Source organism: Schistocerca nitens, chromosome 6 (assembly GCF_023898315.1).
Source record: "Schistocerca nitens isolate TAMUIC-IGC-003100 chromosome 6, iqSchNite1.1, whole genome shotgun sequence".
Lineage (NCBI taxonomy): Eukaryota > Metazoa > Arthropoda > Insecta > Orthoptera > Acrididae > Schistocerca > Schistocerca nitens.
In genome coordinates this window covers 115,469,544-115,489,324 of record NC_064619.1, presented here as the reverse complement: position 1 = coordinate 115,489,324, position 19,781 = coordinate 115,469,544, and the positions used below count along the sequence as shown (strand labels likewise).

Sequence of the window (19,781 nt, the reverse complement as noted above, 5' to 3'; positions counted from 1 at the left end):
TACACATTCAGCCAAGTGACACTGTAGGTAAAAACATGGCCCTACACAGACGTTCTACTCTTTTCCTATTTATTCGTCATGTGTGCACTGCAGTAGAGCGACGCCCACTACAAAAGACGTATTCTTTACATTCAATTTCAGCGTATACGTCGCGACTGCCATATGACAGGGCCTGTCTCTCGATGTCGATTTGTATTTGGTGTCTCTTAAGTGTCGATCTGCAGTGGGCCGCTGTTGGCCGAGAGACGTGCAGTCGCCTTACATGAAGCCCCATGGGCAACGCCAGTGCCACTGTGGACAACAGCATACTGTAGCCAGAGAGAGGAGCCGAAAGGCGCATTTCGCAGTCGAGCCACGCTATCCCACAAGCTGTGCACTAGGACAGGATTGTGCAGACCGCAAACTTCTGGTGGCCCGACGCTCGTCGTCGATCGTAAGGGCGAAACAGTCAAGAGATTTGGAAAACGGCAATGTGGACACCCCCTGCAGCAGCTGGGTGCCAAATCCGATATCTGGTCGAGGGCTGCAAGATTCAGTATGATGAAGTGACAATTCGGGGATAGCTCACAAACGCTAAGCTGCCGCCTTCTTAGCTCAGTGGTAGAGCACTGGTCTCGTAAACCAGGGGTCGTGAGTTCGAACCTCACAGAAGGCATTCATTTTTTTAACCTTCCTGCAAGGAGCGGAGCTATCTCGAGCAGCATCTAACACATGGCAGTACACTGAATGAAAGGGATGTTCTACAGCCTATGAAAAGTATTCTACTGGCCTCAGAGGTTTTCTGAATGCATAGGCACAACAGTGGTTTGTATGCATTTTGTAGTATAATGTCATGCTTGGCGATGTCATTCGTGTACGAGCCTCGCTACAGTGTGCATGCACGTTATCCATGTGAAGAGGCGCAAGCAGATGCTACCATTCTGCGAGATTCCTGCAGAAGGTATACGAATTGCGTTGATATACAGAGCACACGTGAGCGAAATTCAAGGCCTCCGTGGCGCAATCGGCTAGCGCGTTCGGCTGTTAACCGAAAGGTTGGTGGTTCGAGCCCACCCGGGGGCGAAATCGTTTTAACCGGCACCGAGGTGAGGACATACGTCAACTTTGTTAGAGATACACAGCTAGCGTGACAATTTGGCTGTGTTTGAGTGATGCCACAGAGCCTTATACACATTCAGCCAAGTGACACTGTAGGTAAAAACATGGCCCTACACAGACGTTCTACTCTTTTCCTATTTATTCGTCATGTGTGCACTGCAGTAGAGCGACGCCCACTACAAAAGACGTATTCTTTACATTCAATTTCAGCGTATACGTCGCGACTGCCATATGACAGGGCCTGTCTCTCGATGTCGATTTGTATTTGGTGTCTCTTAAGTGTCGATCTGCAGTGGGCCGCTGTTGGCCGAGAGACGTGCAGTCGCCTTACATGAAGCCCCATGGGCAACGCCAGTGCCACTGTGGACAACAGCATACTGTAGCCAGAGAGAGGAGCCGAAAGGCGCATTTCGCAGTCGAGCCACGCTATCCCACAAGCTGTGCACTAGGACAGGATTGTGCAGACCGCAAACTTCTGGTGGCCCGACGCTCGTCGTCGATCGTAAGGGCGAAACAGTCAAGAGATTTGGAAAACGGCAATGTGGACACCCCCTGCAGCAGCTGTGTGCCAAATCCGATATCTGGTCGAGGGCTGCAAGATTCAGTATGATGAAGTGACAATACGGGGATAGCTCACAAACGCTAAGCTGCCGCCTTCTTAGCTCAGTGGTAGAGCACTGGTCTCGTAAACCAGGGGTCGTGAGTTCGAACCTCACAGAAGGCATTCATTTTTTTAACCTTCCTGCAAGGAGCGGAGCTATCTCGAGCAGCATCTAACACATGGCAGTACACTGAATGAAAGGGATGTTCTACAGCCTATGAAAAGTATTCTACTGGCCTCAGAGGTTTTCTGAATGCATAGGCACAACAGTGGTTTGTATGCATTTTGTAGTATAATGTCATGCTTGGCGATGTCATTCGTGTACGAGCCTCGCTACAGTGTGCATGCACGTTATCCATGTGAAGAGGCGCAAGCAGATGCTACCATTCTGCGAGATTCCTGCAGAAGGTATACGAATTGCGTTGATATACAGAGCACAAGTGAGCCAAATTCAAGGCCTCCGTGGCGCAATCGGCTAGCGCGTTCGGCTGTTAACCGAAAGGTTGGTGGTTCGAGCCCACCCGGGGGCGAAATCGTTTTAACCGGCACCGAGGTGAGGACATACGTCAACTTTGTTAGAGATACACAGCTAGCGTGACAATTTGGCTGTGTTTGAGTGATGCCACAGAGCCTTATACACATTCAGCCAAGTGACACTGTAGGTAAAAACATGGCCCTACACAGACGTTCTACTCTTTTCCTATTTATTCGTCATGTGTGCACTGCAGTAGAGCGACGCCCACTACAAAAGACGTATTCTTTACATTCAATTTCAGCGTATACGTCGCGACTGCCATATGACAGGGCCTGTCTCTCGATGTCGATTTGTATTTGGTGTCTCTTAAGTGTCGATCTGCAGTGGGCCGCTGTTGGCCGAGAGACGTGCAGTCGCCTTACATGAAGCCCCATGGGCAACGCCAGTGCCACTGTGGACAACAGCATACTGTAGCCAGAGAGAGGAGCCGAAAGGCGCATTTCGCAGTCGAGCCACGCTATCCCACAAGCTGTGCACTAGGACAGGATTGTGCAGACCGCAAACTTCTGGTGGCCCGACGCTCGTCGTCGATCGTAAGGGCGAAACAGTCAAGAGATTTGGAAAACGGCAATGTGGACACCCCCTGCAGCAGCTGTGTGCCAAATCCGATATCTGGTCGAGGGCTGCAAGATTCAGTATGATGAAGTGACAATTCGGGGATAGCTCACAAACGCTAAGCTGCCGCCTTCTTAGCTCAGTGGTAGAGCACTGGTCTCGTAAACCAGGGGTCGTGAGTTCGAACCTCACAGAAGGCATTCATTTTTTTAACCTTCCTGCAAGGAGCGGAGCTATCTCGAGCAGCATCTAACACATGGCAGTACACTGAATGAAAGGGATGTTCTACAGCCTATGAAAAGTATTCTACTGGCCTCAGAGGTTTTCTGAATGCATAGGCACAACAGTGGTTTGTATGCATTTTGTAGTATAATGTCATGCTTGGCGATGTCATTCGTGTACGAGCCTCGCTACAGTGTGCATGCACGTTATCCATGTGAAGAGGCGCAAGCAGATGCTACCATTCTGCGAGATTCCTGCAGAAGGTATACGAATTGCGTTGATATACAGAGCACAAGTGAGCCAAATTCAAGGCCTCCGTGGCGCAATCGGCTAGCGCGTTCGGCTGTTAACCGAAAGGTTGGTGGTTCGAGCCCACCCGGGGGCGAAATCGTTTTAACCGGCACCGAGGTGAGGACATACGTCAACTTTGTTAGAGATACACAGCTAGCGTGACAATTTGGCTGTGTTTGAGTGATGCCACAGAGCCTTATACACATTCAGCCAAGTGACACTGTAGGTAAAAACATGGCCCTACACAGACGTTCTACTCTTTTCCTATTTATTCGTCATGTGTGCACTGCAGTAGAGCGACGCCCACTACAAAAGACGTATTCTTTACATTCAATTTCAGCGTATACGTCGCGACTGCCATATGACAGGGCCTGTCTCTCGATGTCGATTTGTATTTGGTGTCTCTTAAGTGTCGATCTGCAGTGGGCCGCTGTTGGCCGAGAGACGTGCAGTCGCCTTACATGAAGCCCCATGGGCAACGCCAGTGCCACTGTGGACAACAGCATACTGTAGCCAGAGAGAGGAGCCGAAAGGCGCATTTCGCAGTCGAGCCACGCTATCCCACAAGCTGTGCACTAGGACAGGATTGTGCAGACCGCAAACTTCTGGTGGCCCGACGCTCGTCGTCGATCGTAAGGGCGAAACAGTCAAGAGATTTGGAAAACGGCAATGTGGACACCCCCTGCAGCAGCTGGGTGCCAAATCCGATATCTGGTCGAGGGCTGCAAGATTCAGTATGATGAAGTGACAATTCGGGGATAGCTCACAAACGCTAAGCTGCCGCCTTCTTAGCTCAGTGGTAGAGCACTGGTCTCGTAAACCAGGGGTCGTGAGTTCGAACCTCACAGAAGGCATTCATTTTTTTAACCTTCCTGCAAGGAGCGGAGCTATCTCGAGCAGCATCTAACACATGGCAGTACACTGAATGAAAGGGATGTTCTACAGCCTATGAAAAGTATTCTACTGGCCTCAGAGGTTTTCTGAATGCATAGGCACAACAGTGGTTTGTATGCATTTTGTAGTATAATGTCATGCTTGGCGATGTCATTCGTGTACGAGCCTCGCTACAGTGTGCATGCACGTTATCCATGTGAAGAGGCGCAAGCAGATGCTACCATTCTGCGAGATTCCTGCAGAAGGTATACGAATTGCGTTGATATACAGAGCACAAGTGAGCCAAATTCAAGGCCTCCGTGGCGCAATCGGCTAGCGCGTTCGGCTGTTAACCGAAAGGTTGGTGGTTCGAGCCCACCCGGGGGCGAAATCGTTTTAACCGGCACCGAGGTGAGGACATACGTCAACTTTGTTAGAGATACACAGCTAGCGTGACAATTTGGCTGTGTTTGAGTGATGCCACAGAGCCTTATACACATTCAGCCAAGTGACACTGTAGGTAAAAACATGGCCCTACACAGACGTTCTACTCTTTTCCTATTTATTCGTCATGTGTGCACTGCAGTAGAGCGACGCCCACTACAAAAGACGTATTCTTTACATTCAATTTCAGCGTATACGTCGCGACTGCCATATGACAGGGCCTGTCTCTCGATGTCGATTTGTATTTGGTGTCTCTTAAGTGTCGATCTGCAGTGGGCCGCTGTTGGCCGAGAGACGTGCAGTCGCCTTACATGAAGCCCCATGGGCAACGCCAGTGCCACTGTGGACAACAGCATACTGTAGCCAGAGAGAGGAGCCGAAAGGCGCATTTCGCAGTCGAGCCACGCTATCCCACAAGCTGTGCACTAGGACAGGATTGTGCAGACCGCAAACTTCTGGTGGCCCGACGCTCGTCGTCGATCGTAAGGGCGAAACAGTCAAGAGATTTGGAAAACGGCAATGTGGACACCCCCTGCAGCAGCTGGGTGCCAAATCCGATATCTGGTCGAGGGCTGCAAGATTCAGTATGATGAAGTGACAATTCGGGGATAGCTCACAAACGCTAAGCTGCCGCCTTCTTAGCTCAGTGGTAGAGCACTGGTCTCGTAAACCAGGGGTCGTGAGTTCGAACCTCACAGAAGGCATTCATTTTTTTAACCTTCCTGCAAGGAGCGGAGCTATCTCGAGCAGCATCTAACACATGGCAGTACACTGAATGAAAGGGATGTTCTACAGCCTATGAAAAGTATTCTACTGGCCTCAGAGGTTTTCTGAATGCATAGGCACAACAGTGGTTTGTATGCATTTTGTAGTATAATGTCATGCTTGGCGATGTCATTCGTGTACGAGCCTCGCTACAGTGTGCATGCACGTTATCCATGTGAAGAGGCGCAAGCAGATGCTACCATTCTGCGAGATTCCTGCAGAAGGTATACGAATTGCGTTGATATACAGAGCACAAGTGAGCGAAATTCAAGGCCTCCGTGGCGCAATCGGCTAGCGCGTTCGGCTGTTAACCGAATGGTTGGTGGTTCGAGCCCACCCGGGGGCGAAATCGTTTTAACCGGCACCGAGGTGAGGACATACGTCAACTTTGTTAGAGATACACAGCTAGCGTGACAATTTGGCTGTGTTTGAGTGATGCCACAGAGCCTTATACACATTCAGCCAAGTGACACTGTAGGTAAAAACATGGCCCTACACAGACGTTCTACTCTTTTCCTATTTATTCGTCATGTGTGCACTGCAGTAGAGCGACGCCCACTACAAAAGACGTATTCTTTACATTCAATTTCAGCGTATACGTCGCGACTGCCATATGACAGGGCCTGTCTCTCGATGTCGATTTGTATTTGGTGTCTCTTAAGTGTCGATCTGCAGTGGGCCGCTGTTGGCCGAGAGACGTGCAGTCGCCTTACATGAAGCCCCATGGGCAACGCCAGTGCCACTGTGGACAACAGCATACTGTAGCCAGAGAGAGGAGCCGAAAGGCGCATTTCGCAGTCGAGCCACGCTATCCCACAAGCTGTGCACTAGGACAGGATTGTGCAGACCGCAAACTTCTGGTGGCCCGACGCTCGTCGTCGATCGTAAGGGCGAAACAGTCAAGAGATTTGGAAAACGGCAATGTGGACACCCCCTGCAGCAGCTGTGTGCCAAATCCGATATCTGGTCGAGGGCTGCAAGATTCAGTATGATGAAGTGACAATTCGGGGATAGCTCACAAACGCTAAGCTGCCGCCTTCTTAGCTCAGTGGTAGAGCACTGGTCTCGTAAACCAGGGGTCGTGAGTTCGAACCTCACAGAAGGCATTCATTTTTTTAACCTTCCTGCAAGGAGCGGAGCTATCTCGAGCAGCATCTAACACATGGCAGTACACTGAATGAAAGGGATGTTCTACAGCCTATGAAAAGTATTCTACTGGCCTCAGAGGTTTTCTGAATGCATAGGCACAACAGTGGTTTGTATGCATTTTGTAGTATAATGTCATGCTTGGCGATGTCATTCGTGTACGAGCCTCGCTACAGTGTGCATGCACGTTATCCATGTGAAGAGGCGCAAGCAGATGCTACCATTCTGCGAGATTCCTGCAGAAGGTATACGAATTGCGTTGATATACAGAGCACAAGTGAGCCAAATTCAAGGCCTCCGTGGCGCAATCGGCTAGCGCGTTCGGCTGTTAACCGAAAGGTTGGTGGTTCGAGCCCACCCGGGGGCGAAATCGTTTTAACCGGCACCGAGGTGAGGACATACGTCAACTTTGTTAGAGATACACAGCTAGCGTGACAATTTGGCTGTGTTTGAGTGATGCCACAGAGCCTTATACACATTCAGCCAAGTGACACTGTAGGTAAAAACATGGCCCTACACAGACGTTCTACTCTTTTCCTATTTATTCGTCATGTGTGCACTGCAGTAGAGCGACGCCCACTACAAAAGACGTATTCTTTACATTCAATTTCAGCGTATACGTCGCGACTGCCATATGACAGGGCCTGTCTCTCGATGTCGATTTGTATTTGGTGTCTCTTAAGTGTCGATCTGCAGTGGGCCGCTGTTGGCCGAGAGACGTGCAGTCGCCTTACATGAAGCCCCATGGGCAACGCCAGTGCCACTGTGGACAACAGCATACTGTAGCCAGAGAGAGGAGCCGAAAGGCGCATTTCGCAGTCGAGCCACGCTATCCCACAAGCTGTGCACTAGGACAGGATTGTGCAGACCGCAAACTTCTGGTGGCCCGACGCTCGTCGTCGATCGTAAGGGCGAAACAGTCAAGAGATTTGGAAAACGGCAATGTGGACACCCCCTGCAGCAGCTGGGTGCCAAATCCGATATCTGGTCGAGGGCTGCAAGATTCAGTATGATGAAGTGACAATTCGGGGATAGCTCACAAACGCTAAGCTGCCGCCTTCTTAGCTCAGTGGTAGAGCACTGGTCTCGTAAACCAGGGGTCGTGAGTTCGAACCTCACAGAAGGCATTCATTTTTTTAACCTTCCTGCAAGGAGCGGAGCTATCTCGAGCAGCATCTAACACATGGCAGTACACTGAATGAAAGGGATGTTCTACAGCCTATGAAAAGTATTCTACTGGCCTCAGAGGTTTTCTGAATGCATAGGCACAACAGTGGTTTGTATGCATTTTGTAGTATAATGTCATGCTTGGCGATGTCATTCGTGTACGAGCCTCGCTACAGTGTGCATGCACGTTATCCATGTGAAGAGGCGCAAGCAGATGCTACCATTCTGCGAGATTCCTGCAGAAGGTATACGAATTGCGTTGACATACAGAGCACAAGTGAGCGAAATTCAAGGCCTCCGTGGCGCAATCGGCTAGCGCGTTCGGCTGTTAACCGAAAGGTTGGTGGTTCGAGCCCACTCGGGGGCGAAATCGTTTTAACCGGCACCGAGGTGAGGACATACGTCAACTTTGTTAGAGATACACAGCTAGCGTGACAATTTGGCTGTGTTTGAGTGATGCCACAGAGCCTTATACACATTCAGCCAAGTGACACTGTAGGTAAAAACATGGCCCTACACAGACGTTCTACTCTTTTCCTATTTATTCGTCATGTGTGCACTGCAGTAGAGCGACGCCCACTACAAAAGACGTATTCTTTACATTCAATTTCAGCGTATACGTCGCGACTGCCATATGACAGGGCCTGTCTCTCGATGTCGATTTGTATTTGGTGTCTCTTAAGTGTCGATCTGCAGTGGGCCGCTGTTGGCCGAGAGACGTGCAGTCGCCTTACATGAAGCCCCATGGGCAACGCCAGTGCCACTGTGGACAACAGCATACTGTAGCCAGAGAGAGGAGCCGAAAGGCGCATTTCGCAGTCGAGCCACGCTATCCCACAAGCTGTGCACTAGGACAGGATTGTGCAGACCGCAAACTTCTGGTGGCCCGACGCTCGTCGTCGATCGTAAGGGCGAAACAGTCAAGAGATTTGGAAAACGGCAATGTGGACACCCCCTGCAGCAGCTGGGTGCCAAATCCGATATCTGGTCGAGGGCTGCAAGATTCAGTATGATGAAGTGACAATTCGGGGATAGCTCACAAACGCTAAGCTGCCGCCTTCTTAGCTCAGTGGTAGAGCACTGGTCTCGTAAACCAGGGGTCGTGAGTTCGAACCTCACAGAAGGCATTCATTTTTTTAACCTTCCTGCAAGGAGCGGAGCTATCTCGAGCAGCATCTAACACATGGCAGTACACTGAATGAAAGGGATGTTCTACAGCCTATGAAAAGTATTCTACTGGCCTCAGAGGTTTTCTGAATGCATAGGCACAACAGTGGTTTGTATGCATTTTGTAGTATAATGTCATGCTTGGCGATGTCATTCGTGTACGAGCCTCGCTACAGTGTGCATGCACGTTATCCATGTGAAGAGGCGCAAGCAGATGCTACCATTCTGCGAGATTCCTGCAGAAGGTATACGAATTGCGTTGATATACAGAGCACAAGTGAGCCAAATTCAAGGCCTCCGTGGCGCAATCGGCTAGCGCGTTCGGCTGTTAACCGAATGGTTGGTGGTTCGAGCCCACCCGGGGGCGAAATCGTTTTAACCGGCACCGAGGTGAGGACATACGTCAACTTTGTTAGAGATACACAGCTAGCGTGACAATTTGGCTGTGTTTGAGTGATGCCACAGAGCCTTATACACATTCAGCCAAGTGACACTGTAGGTAAAAACATGGCCCTACACAGACGTTCTACTCTTTTCCTATTTATTCGTCATGTGTGCACTGCAGTAGAGCGACGCCCACTACAAAAGACGTATTCTTTACATTCAATTTCAGCGTATACGTCGCGACTGCCATATGACAGGGCCTGTCTCTCGATGTCGATTTGTATTTGGTGTCTCTTAAGTGTCGATCTGCAGTGGGCCGCTGTTGGCCGAGAGACGTGCAGTCGCCTTACATGAAGCCCCATGGGCAACGCCAGTGCCACTGTGGACAACAGCATACTGTAGCCAGAGAGAGGAGCCGAAAGGCGCATTTCGCAGTCGAGCCACGCTATCCCACAAGCTGTGCACTAGGACAGGATTGTGCAGACCGCAAACTTCTGGTGGCCCGACGCTCGTCGTCGATCGTAAGGGCGAAACAGTCAAGAGATTTGGAAAACGGCAATGTGGACACCCCCTGCAGCAGCTGTGTGCCAAATCCGATATCTGGTCGAGGGCTGCAAGATTCAGTATGATGAAGTGACAATTCGGGGATAGCTCACAAACGCTAAGCTGCCGCCTTCTTAGCTCAGTGGTAGAGCACTGGTCTCGTAAACCAGGGGTCGTGAGTTCGAACCTCACAGAAGGCATTCATTTTTTTAACCTTCCTGCAAGGAGCGGAGCTATCTCGAGCAGCATCTAACACATGGCAGTACACTGAATGAAAGGGATGTTCTACAGCCTATGAAAAGTATTCTACTGGCCTCAGAGGTTTTCTGAATGCATAGGCACAACAGTGGTTTGTATGCATTTTGTAGTATAATGTCATGCTTGGCGATGTCATTCGTGTACGAGCCTCGCTACAGTGTGCATGCACGTTATCCATGTGAAGAGGCGCAAGCAGATGCTACCATTCTGCGAGATTCCTGCAGAAGGTATACGAATTGCGTTGATATACAGAGCACAAGTGAGCCAAATTCAAGGCCTCCGTGGCGCAATCGGCTAGCGCGTTCGGCTGTTAACCGAAAGGTTGGTGGTTCGAGCCCACCCGGGGGCGAAATCGTTTTAACCGGCACCGAGGTGAGGACATACGTCAACTTTGTTAGAGATACACAGCTAGCGTGACAATTTGGCTGTGTTTGAGTGATGCCACAGAGCCTTATACACATTCAGCCAAGTGACACTGTAGGTAAAAACATGGCCCTACACAGACGTTCTACTCTTTTCCTATTTATTCGTCATGTGTGCACTGCAGTAGAGCGACGCCCACTACAAAAGACGTATTCTTTACATTCAATTTCAGCGTATACGTCGCGACTGCCATATGACAGGGCCTGTCTCTCGATGTCGATTTGTATTTGGTGTCTCTTAAGTGTCGATCTGCAGTGGGCCGCTGTTGGCCGAGAGACGTGCAGTCGCCTTACATGAAGCCCCATGGGCAACGCCAGTGCCACTGTGGACAACAGCATACTGTAGCCAGAGAGAGGAGCCGAAAGGCGCATTTCGCAGTCGAGCCACGCTATCCCACAAGCTGTGCACTAGGACAGGATTGTGCAGACCGCAAACTTCTGGTGGCCCGACGCTCGTCGTCGATCGTAAGGGCGAAACAGTCAAGAGATTTGGAAAACGGCAATGTGGACACCCCCTGCAGCAGCTGTGTGCCAAATCCGATATCTGGTCGAGGGCTGCAAGATTCAGTATGATGAAGTGACAATTCGGGGATAGCTCACAAACGCTAAGCTGCCGCCTTCTTAGCTCAGTGCGCAGTCAGCCGGCGGCTGCGCTGGAGGTCGGACGTACCGTGCTGTGCGCTGCGTTGCGTTAGCTCCGCGTGGTAAGCCTCTGCTCTTGCTGCAGCGCGTCGTTGTCTATAGTGTTTTGTGGCCATGGTAGCGCATTAAGAGATGTCTCAACCACAACGAAAAGACACACTGAAATTTACGTTTGATCGCAACTTTGCTCGACCGAAATCTTTTGATGTGGAACAGTGGTTAGAAGATGATGTTCACATTGGAATTGATGATATTGTCGGTATCCATTTTTCGATTATGAATAGTGTGGTTTTTGTCAAACTTGCCAGTTCGGAATTGTGTGACAGAATAGTTCAATCCTGTGGTGGCGTCATGAAATTTAAACATTCTGATGGCAATGTTGGGGAGGTTCTCGTTGCACATGCTGGTCTAGGTATTCGAACCGTACGCGTCTTTGAACTTCCCTTTGAAATAACATGTGGCCAGATAAATGCTGTTATTTCTCCTTACGGTAAAGTTTTGAGTCATATTGCCGAACGGTGGTCTGCTGCACACAAATTCCCTGTTTTGAATGGTGTGCGCCAATTAAAAGTCGAATTGCAGAAACACATTCCGTCATTTATAAACGTCTGCGGCTATAGGGCTGTTGTGATGTACGATGATCAACCGAAAACATGTGCTGCTTGCAACTTACCAGGCCACGTTCGTGCTGAATGTCTGCAAAGGCGGGTGGCGCAGCTGCCTGCGGGCGATGCCTCTAGGCCATCTGCTATGTCAACACTGCCCCTGTCGTACGTCGCCGTGACGCGCGGTCTTGCAGGTGGTACTGTGCCCCCCGAAGTTACTACGAATAACGACCTACAAGCGACCGACATACCGACCGACTCAAGTGTAACATCTGTAGAACACCAATCCCCCTCGGAAGAAGTAGCTGCTCCTGCCGTTGTCACTGTGGAACCGCACAATGAGGCAATGGATACGGACGCGGCCTCGGTCGCCTCGAGTCATGCTCCTCTGCATCCTGACACTTCTTTAGATGTCGGAAGCCTACCAGGTGCCAGGGAAACAGACCTGGCTTCTGGTGGTGCTACTCCGTATCCTGAAGCTTCTTCAGCAACTGACCACCGCCTCTCAGGAGCTATGACAACAGACCTGGCAACGACCACTTCTAGTAGTGCGACTTCGCAACCGGAGGCTTCTTCAGGTACTGACCAAAGTCCACAACGAGGCGCCTCTCCCAAGAAATCTAAAAAACGGAGGATCGCGCGCCAAGGTGCAGAACAGTCTGCACCACAACTGCGTGAACGGGCGAAGCAAATAGAGGGAAAAGTACGTCCGTCTACATCTGAGACCTTGACATGTAATCAGCAGTCATCTAACGAAGACCCATTGGTCCTGGGCAAGGTCTCCGGTTCTGTCGGTTTGCATATAGATGGCGTAGCACTTTCTCGACCCGACGATACAGGTCACCAGAATCTACCTGCCCATAGTGCAACACTGAATGACGAGCCTATGAGAGATCGGTCGACTTCGTGGGCCGACGATGTCGACGAAACTACCGCGGAGGAAGCAATTATGGACACCACAGGAACCGTTACAGTCGCCACGATTGCCACCAAACAAGATGACATCATTATGACTGTTAACTCCACGGCAGATACTGCCCCAGACAAAGAGAAGCCGACTGATCCCTTCCCGAGCCGTGAATATTTCTAAATTGAACAGTTTACTGACTAGTGTCCGTATGTCTAACAGATCAGATTTCTTGATGTTTTTTCGATGTGACTTGTTGTTTGAGTTTTTCCTAAAGGTACTCCCGTTTTGGCGAACGTAGTTCCGTTGCAGGCCTATAGGATCGCCACGCTGAATGTCAACAAAATATGTAGCGTCTTTAATGTACAAAATTTAAGAGATTTCCTATATGCCTCTGATGTGGACATATTGTTATTACAAGAAGTAGCAAACATTAAACTTGACTTCATACAAGGGTATAATGCTATAGTTAATCCTGGAATCGGATGTGACTTGGGTACTGCATTTATTTTCAAAGAGGGCATCATAATTAAGGACGTAGACAAACTGCCTAACGGCAGAGGTATTGCCGGCACCTTCCAGACCACGAGGATCATTAATGTCTATGCCCCCTCTGGTTCTACCAATCGTCGCCAACGAGCACAGTTTTTTAAGGAAGGAATTGTTCCATTGTTTGGTGTACGCTGCAGCCATACCATCCTTGGAGGTGACTTTAATAGTGTACTTCATGCCGCAGACCAAACTCCGAACTTTAACAAATCGCCAGAACTGGAACGGATCGTCACTGACCTCCGTTTAACTGATTCGTGGGAGCACAAGCACGGAGCTGCACCTGGCTTTACTCACCTCACTAATCATTCAGCAAGCCGGTTAGATCGGATATACGTCTCACCCAATCTGAAACACCGCATTCTGCAATCTGAAGTTTGGCCGACCGTTTTTTCGGACCACGCTGCATATATCTGCACATTAAATATGGAACGACAAGGAACATGTCGCTATAAAGGGCTGTGGAAACTTAATGTTTCACACTTAAAAGACCCTGCCTGTCACGAAGCCTTTCTCACCACGTGGAGAGACTGTGAGTCCAAACTTGCCTCCTACACCTCGACCATGGATTGGTGGCTTAAATGCGCCAAACCACGGATCCGTAGATGTTTCATCAACTACTCCCGGGAGAAGAGCTTTTGGCATAAACGAACAATGGAATTTTACTTTCACTGTCTCCGAGAACTTTACCAGCAAGGTGCATCAGCTATTGGGCACCATGAACGAATTAAAAAAGTCCAGGCAAAAATACTGACGTTACGGAGACAACAGCTTGAAGGTTACCAGATACGGTCAAGAGCAGAGACTATAGCACAACAAGAAGCTACTTCGGTCTATCACGTGATTCGTGAAACTAACAGAGGATTCCGCAAAATACTGACGGAGCTCCAAACTGAGAATGGAACCACCTTCACAATGCATAACGAAATAAAAGCGGCAATCGTAACCCATTTCGACAACTTGTTTTCAGCTAAAGTAGTAGACGAACAAGCACAGGATGATTTACTGGCCAACCTGCAAGGAAGAGTTAGTACCGCGTCCGCGGACGCTCTAATTGCAGAGGCAACCGAAGACGATGTAGAGTATGCTGTTTATAAAAGTGCAAAAAATAAATCCCCTGGAGCCGACGGAATACCAGCAGAGTTTTATCAAGTCTTTTGGAACCATATCCGACATAGACTTACAGGCATCTGTAATGAACTGCTGACACTCAGTCAGGAGATACCAAAAGATTTTCGAGAAGGGATCATAGTGTTAACCAAAAAATTCTCGGCTGGCAAGAAAATTGGAAACTTGAGACCAATCACGCTGCTGAACAGTGATTATAAAATTTTTACGCGGCTCTTAGCCCACAGACTTCAACATGTAATGACCAGTGTTACCGGACCGTATCAGTCTAGTGTGGGCAAGGGTAGACGAATTCAACAGATATTGGCCAACTACCGCGACATAATTTCCATAGCGGAAGTGTGCCGACTACAATGTGCCATCGTGTCGTTAGATTTTGATAAAGCCTTCGACAGGATCAGCCACTCTTACCTCCTGACAACGATGGATGCAATGGGCTTTCCGCCGAGATTCGTTGAAGTCATACGGCGTTTGGTCAAGAATAATTCCTCACGGATAATCATCAATGGGCAGCCTAGCCGGCCAATAGAGATCGCCAGTTCCGTCAGGCAAGGTTGTCCGTTGTCCATGGCACTTTTTGCCTTGGCCATCGAACCCTTACTCGCTACCTTGACTCAGCGGTTACAAGGATTACAAATACGAGGAAACAAAATACTTTGTCAAGTTTATGCGGATGATGTTGGATTTCTTGTTATGAATATGGCAGAAATCGAGACGGCGATGCAAATAATTGACAAATACGAAAAAGCGTCGGCCGCAAAGTTGAACAAAACCAAGTCCGGCATATTCAATATCGGACGTGGCATTGGCATGCGCTCCCAAGGTCCGTTACGCGAGCTCACGGCCTTGAAGTGTCTCGGCGTTGATTTTCGAAAAAATATACGTCAAACTATTGCGACCAACTACAGAAAAGTATTAACTACCATACGTGCTAGTGTACGGACACACAGTATTAGGCAGCTAAATGAAATTCAGCGAGTGTCTCTCGCGAACGTCTCCATTACTTCCAAAGTCAATTATATCGCACAGGTTTTGCCAGTGCCCGCCGTCATTGCCAAACAAATTATGTCGGCAATAGGCTATTTTGTGAGCCGTGGTCACATATTTAAAATCCAATATGACACACTGACACTCGCCACTAAAAACGGAGGCTTAAACTTAACGGATGTTACAAAAAAGTCCCATGCTCTGTACATCTGCAATACGTTTCGGCAATGGAGACAATCAAGCAGTTGTCTCGCTGCACACCTTCTAACAGAAATAGCTCCAGATGACCTCTCACCACCTATTAATGTGCAGCATATTCCGAGCGCACTTTACCATTTGCGATGGTTTTTAATCGAATATAGCTATCTACATTCACGAATTCCGGAAAACGATATGAACAACGTAAAAGAAATATATGGCAATTTGATGGCAGAGAAGAAGAAAAATAAAATAGAACACAAATACCCATGTTATAACTGGAAAGTGATATGGGACAATATTCATAACCGTACTATAGCTACCGACCTGAAAGCAACATGGTACTTCGCTGTAAACAGGAAATTTGCAACTAACTCTAAACTTCATACGATCCACCTCGCAGCCTCGCCCCTTTGTGAAACGTGTAATTTAATTGATAACGAAGAACATCGTTTCGTGTGTGACAGGGTTCGAGATATATGGCTGTATGTACGACAGAAGTTGGCGGTTATCCTCCGAACGTCACCTCACGCAATAACACCGGCGGACTTTTTGGCGCCGGATGATGTACCCTTTCCTACCGCGAAGCGAAACGCAGTCCACTGGCTGAAAGCTGCAACAGTGCATTACCTCTTCAAGCAAGAAGAGAAAAGCAAAGAGGATTTTTGGATCTATCTGCTAACCGAGCATCACAAGTTACTGAAAACTCGTAACTATAAAGAAAATTATGCTAACTTTTTAATCAAGACCTTAATGTAACAGAAGCAAAAAGAAATATTTTGGATTCAGCGGAAACAAAGCAAGAGCTGGTCATAACACCGCCTTACTTTACAATCACAGTGATGACAAAAAAAACTAGGCATTGGTCAAAAAAAAGTGCAAAAAAAAAAAAAAGGCAGAGCAAAAACAAAAAAAAAAGCCGTAGAGCACTCAAAAAAAAAAAAAAAAAGTCGTAGAGCATTCGAAAAACAAAAAATTAAAGTGGTTAAGGCCAAAAAAAAAAAGTCGTCGAGCAAAAAAAAAAAAAAAAAAAAAAAAAGTGGTTAAGGCAAAAAAAAAAAAAGTCGTAGAGCAAAAAAAAAAAAAAAAAAAAAAAGTGGTAGAGCACTGGTCTCGTAAACCAGGGGTCGTGAGTTCGAACCTCACAGAAGGCATTCATTTTTTTAACCTTCCTGCAAGGAGCGGAGCTATCTCGAGCAGCATCTAACACATGGCAGTACACTGAATGAAAGGGATGTTCTACAGCCTATGAAAAGTATTCTACTGGCCTCAGAGGTTTTCTGAATGCATAGGCACAACAGTGGTTTGTATGCATTTTGTAGTATAATGTCATGCTTGGCGATGTCATTCGTGTACGAGCCTCGCTACAGTGTGCATGCACGTTATCCATGTGAAGAGGCGCAAGCAGATGCTACCATTCTGCGAGATTCCTGCAGAAGGTATACGAATTGCGTTGATATACAGAGCACAAGTGAGCCAAATTCAAGGCCTCCGTGGCGCAATCGGCTAGCGCGTTCGGCTGTTAACCGAAAGGTTGGTGGTTCGAGCCCACCCGGGGGCGAAATCGTTTTAACCGGCACCGAGGTGAGGACATACGTCAACTTTGTTAGAGATACACAGCTAGCGTGACAATTTGGCTGTGTTTGAGTGATGCCACAGAGCCTTATACACATTCAGCCAAGTGACACTGTAGGTAAAAACATGGCCCTACACAGACGTTCTACTCTTTTCCTATTTATTCGTCATGTGTGCACTGCAGTAGAGCGACGCCCACTACAAAAGACGTATTCTTTACATTCAATTTCAGCGTATACGTCGCGACTGCCATATGACAGGGCCTGTCTCTCGATGTCGATTTGTATTTGGTGTCTCTTAAGTGTCGATCTGCAGTGGGCCGCTGTTGGCCGAGAGACGTGCAGTCGCCTTACATGAAGCCCCATGGGCAACGCCAGTGCCACTGTGGACAACAGCATACTGTAGCCAGAGAGAGGAGCCGAAAGGCGCATTTCGCAGTCGAGCCACGCTATCCCACAAGCTGTGCACTAGGACAGGATTGTGCAGACCGCAAACTTCTGGTGGCCCGACGCTCGTCGTCGATCGTAAGGGCGAAACAGTCAAGAGATTTGGAAAACGGCAATGTGGACACCCCCTGCAGCAGCTGGGTGCCAAATCCGATATCTGGTCGAGGGCTGCAAGATTCAGTATGATGAAGTGACAATTCGGGGATAGCTCACAAACGCTAAGCTGCCGCCTTCTTAGCTCAGTGGTAGAGCACTGGTCTCGTAAACCAGGGGTCGTGAGTTCGAACCTCACAGAAGGCATTCATTTTTTTAACCTTCCTGCAAGGAGCGGAGCTATCTCGAGCAGCATCTAACACATGGCAGTACACTGAATGAAAGGGATGTTCTACAGCCTATGAAAAGTATTCTACTGGCCTCAGAGGTTTTCTGAATGCATAGGCACAACAGTGGTTTGTATGCATTTTGTAGTATAATGTCATGCTTGGCGATGTCATTCGTGTACGAGCCTCGCTACAGTGTGCATGCACGTTATCCATGTGAAGAGGCGCAAGCAGATGCTACCATTCTGCGAGATTCCTGCAGAAGGTATACGAATTGCGTTGATATACAGAGCACAAGTGAGCGAAATTCAAGGCCTCCGTGGCGCAATCGGCTAGCGCGTTCGGCTGTTAACCGAAAGGTTGGTGGTTCGAGCCCACCCGGGGGCGAAATCGTTTTAACCGGCACCGAGGTGAGGACATACGTCAACTTTGTTAGAGATACACAGCTAGCGTGACAATTTGGCTGTGTTTGAGTGATGCCACAGAGCCTTATACACATTCAGCCAAGTGACACTGTAGGTAAAAACATGGCCCTACACAGACGTTCTACTCTTTTCCTATTTATTCGTCATGTGTGCACTGCAGTAGAGCGACGCCCACTACAAAAGACGTATTCTTTACATTCAATTTCAGCGTATACGTCGCGACTGCCATATGACAGGGCCTGTCTCTCGATGTCGATTTGTATTTGGTGTCTCTTAAGTGTCGATCTGCAGTGGGCCGCTGTTGGCCGAGAGACGTGCAGTCGCCTTACATGAAGCCCCATGGGCAACGCCAGTGCCACTGTGGACAACAGCATACTGTAGCCAGAGAGAGGAGCCGAAAGGCGCATTTCGCAGTCGAGCCACGCTATCCCACAAGCTGTGCACTAGGACAGGATTGTGCAGACCGCAAACTTCTGGTGGCCCGACGCTCGTCGTCGATCGTAAGGGCGAAACAGTCAAGAGATTTGGAAAACGGCAATGTGGACACCCCCTGCAGCAGCTGGGTGCCAAATCCGATATCTGGTCGAGGGCTGCAAGATTCAGTATGATGAAGTGACAATTCGGGGATAGCTCACAAACGCTAAGCTGCCGCCTTCTTAGCTCAGTGGTAGAGCACTGGTCTCGTAAACCAGGGGTCGTGAGTTCGAACCTCACAGAAGGCATTCATTTTTTTAACCTTCCTGCAAGGAGCGGAGCTATCTCGAGCAGCATCTAACACATGGCAGTACACTGAATGAAAGGGATGTTCTACAGCCTATGAAAAGTATTCTACTGGCCTCAGAGGTTTTCTGAATGCATAGGCACAACAGTGGTTTGTATGCATTTTGTAGTATAATGTCATGCTTGGCGATGTCATTCGTGTACGAGCCTCGCTACAGTGTGCATGCACGTTATCCATGTGAAGAGGCGCAAGCAGATGCTACCATTCTGCGAGATTCCTGCAGAAGGTATACGAATTGCGTTGATATACAGAGCACAAGTGAGCGAAATTCAAGGCCTCCGTGGCGCAATCGGCTAGCGCGTTCGGCTGTTAACCGAAAGGTTGGTGGTTCGAGCCCACCCGGGGGCGAAATCGTTTTAACCGGCACCGAGGTGAGGACATACGTCAACTTTGTTAGAGATACACAGCTAGCGTGACAATTTGGCTGTGTTTGAGTGATGCCACAGAGCCTTATACACATTCAGCCAAGTGACACTGTAGGTAAAAACATGGCCCTACACAGACGTTCTACTCTTTTCCTATTTATTCGTCATGTGTGCACTGCAGTAGAGCGACGCCCACTACAAAAGACGTATTCTTTACATTCAATTTCAGCGTATACGTCGCGACTGCCATATGACAGGGCCTGTCTCTCGATGTCGATTTGTATTTGGTGTCTCTTAAGTGTCGATCTGCAGTGGGCCGCTGTTGGCCGAGAGACGTGCAGTCGCCTTACATGAAGCCCCATGGGCAACGCCAGTGCCACTG

The 19,781-nt window shown here is 48.8% G+C and overlaps 23 non-coding genes across 23 annotated transcripts; all 23 read left to right on the top strand.

The window, feature by feature from the left end:
* The first annotated feature begins 583 nt into the window (after positions 1 to 583).
* Trnat-cgu (transfer RNA threonine (anticodon CGU)) lies at positions 584 to 655 on the top strand. Its single transcript has one exon. It is a non-coding gene; the product is annotated as a tRNA-Thr (tRNA).
* A 333-nt stretch (positions 656 to 988) lies between these two features.
* Positions 989 to 1,062, top strand: Trnan-guu (transfer RNA asparagine (anticodon GUU)). The gene has a single exon. It is a non-coding gene; the product is annotated as a tRNA-Asn (tRNA).
* A 688-nt stretch (positions 1,063 to 1,750) lies between these two features.
* On the top strand, positions 1,751 to 1,822 carry Trnat-cgu (transfer RNA threonine (anticodon CGU)). Its single transcript has one exon. It is a non-coding gene; the product is annotated as a tRNA-Thr (tRNA).
* Positions 1,823 to 2,155: 333 nt separating this feature from the next.
* Trnan-guu (transfer RNA asparagine (anticodon GUU)) lies at positions 2,156 to 2,229 on the top strand. Its single transcript has one exon. It is a non-coding gene; the product is annotated as a tRNA-Asn (tRNA).
* Positions 2,230 to 2,917: 688 nt separating this feature from the next.
* On the top strand, positions 2,918 to 2,989 carry Trnat-cgu (transfer RNA threonine (anticodon CGU)). Its single transcript has one exon. It is a non-coding gene; the product is annotated as a tRNA-Thr (tRNA).
* Positions 2,990 to 3,322: 333 nt separating this feature from the next.
* On the top strand, positions 3,323 to 3,396 carry Trnan-guu (transfer RNA asparagine (anticodon GUU)). The gene has a single exon. It is a non-coding gene; the product is annotated as a tRNA-Asn (tRNA).
* A 688-nt stretch (positions 3,397 to 4,084) lies between these two features.
* Trnat-cgu (transfer RNA threonine (anticodon CGU)) lies at positions 4,085 to 4,156 on the top strand. The gene has a single exon. It is a non-coding gene; the product is annotated as a tRNA-Thr (tRNA).
* Positions 4,157 to 4,489: 333 nt separating this feature from the next.
* Positions 4,490 to 4,563, top strand: Trnan-guu (transfer RNA asparagine (anticodon GUU)). The gene has a single exon. It is a non-coding gene; the product is annotated as a tRNA-Asn (tRNA).
* A 688-nt stretch (positions 4,564 to 5,251) lies between these two features.
* Positions 5,252 to 5,323, top strand: Trnat-cgu (transfer RNA threonine (anticodon CGU)). Its single transcript has one exon. It is a non-coding gene; the product is annotated as a tRNA-Thr (tRNA).
* Positions 5,324 to 5,656: 333 nt separating this feature from the next.
* On the top strand, positions 5,657 to 5,730 carry Trnan-guu (transfer RNA asparagine (anticodon GUU)). Its single transcript has one exon. It is a non-coding gene; the product is annotated as a tRNA-Asn (tRNA).
* A 688-nt stretch (positions 5,731 to 6,418) lies between these two features.
* Trnat-cgu (transfer RNA threonine (anticodon CGU)) lies at positions 6,419 to 6,490 on the top strand. Its single transcript has one exon. It is a non-coding gene; the product is annotated as a tRNA-Thr (tRNA).
* A 333-nt stretch (positions 6,491 to 6,823) lies between these two features.
* Trnan-guu (transfer RNA asparagine (anticodon GUU)) lies at positions 6,824 to 6,897 on the top strand. Its single transcript has one exon. It is a non-coding gene; the product is annotated as a tRNA-Asn (tRNA).
* A 688-nt stretch (positions 6,898 to 7,585) lies between these two features.
* On the top strand, positions 7,586 to 7,657 carry Trnat-cgu (transfer RNA threonine (anticodon CGU)). The gene has a single exon. It is a non-coding gene; the product is annotated as a tRNA-Thr (tRNA).
* Positions 7,658 to 7,990: 333 nt separating this feature from the next.
* Positions 7,991 to 8,064, top strand: Trnan-guu (transfer RNA asparagine (anticodon GUU)). Its single transcript has one exon. It is a non-coding gene; the product is annotated as a tRNA-Asn (tRNA).
* Positions 8,065 to 8,752: 688 nt separating this feature from the next.
* Trnat-cgu (transfer RNA threonine (anticodon CGU)) lies at positions 8,753 to 8,824 on the top strand. The gene has a single exon. It is a non-coding gene; the product is annotated as a tRNA-Thr (tRNA).
* A 333-nt stretch (positions 8,825 to 9,157) lies between these two features.
* Trnan-guu (transfer RNA asparagine (anticodon GUU)) lies at positions 9,158 to 9,231 on the top strand. The gene has a single exon. It is a non-coding gene; the product is annotated as a tRNA-Asn (tRNA).
* Positions 9,232 to 9,919: 688 nt separating this feature from the next.
* Positions 9,920 to 9,991, top strand: Trnat-cgu (transfer RNA threonine (anticodon CGU)). Its single transcript has one exon. It is a non-coding gene; the product is annotated as a tRNA-Thr (tRNA).
* Positions 9,992 to 10,324: 333 nt separating this feature from the next.
* Positions 10,325 to 10,398, top strand: Trnan-guu (transfer RNA asparagine (anticodon GUU)). Its single transcript has one exon. It is a non-coding gene; the product is annotated as a tRNA-Asn (tRNA).
* A 6,576-nt stretch (positions 10,399 to 16,974) lies between these two features.
* On the top strand, positions 16,975 to 17,048 carry Trnan-guu (transfer RNA asparagine (anticodon GUU)). Its single transcript has one exon. It is a non-coding gene; the product is annotated as a tRNA-Asn (tRNA).
* A 688-nt stretch (positions 17,049 to 17,736) lies between these two features.
* Trnat-cgu (transfer RNA threonine (anticodon CGU)) lies at positions 17,737 to 17,808 on the top strand. The gene has a single exon. It is a non-coding gene; the product is annotated as a tRNA-Thr (tRNA).
* Positions 17,809 to 18,141: 333 nt separating this feature from the next.
* Trnan-guu (transfer RNA asparagine (anticodon GUU)) lies at positions 18,142 to 18,215 on the top strand. Its single transcript has one exon. It is a non-coding gene; the product is annotated as a tRNA-Asn (tRNA).
* Positions 18,216 to 18,903: 688 nt separating this feature from the next.
* Positions 18,904 to 18,975, top strand: Trnat-cgu (transfer RNA threonine (anticodon CGU)). The gene has a single exon. It is a non-coding gene; the product is annotated as a tRNA-Thr (tRNA).
* A 333-nt stretch (positions 18,976 to 19,308) lies between these two features.
* Positions 19,309 to 19,382, top strand: Trnan-guu (transfer RNA asparagine (anticodon GUU)). The gene has a single exon. It is a non-coding gene; the product is annotated as a tRNA-Asn (tRNA).
* The last annotated feature ends 399 nt before the right edge of the window (positions 19,383 to 19,781 follow it).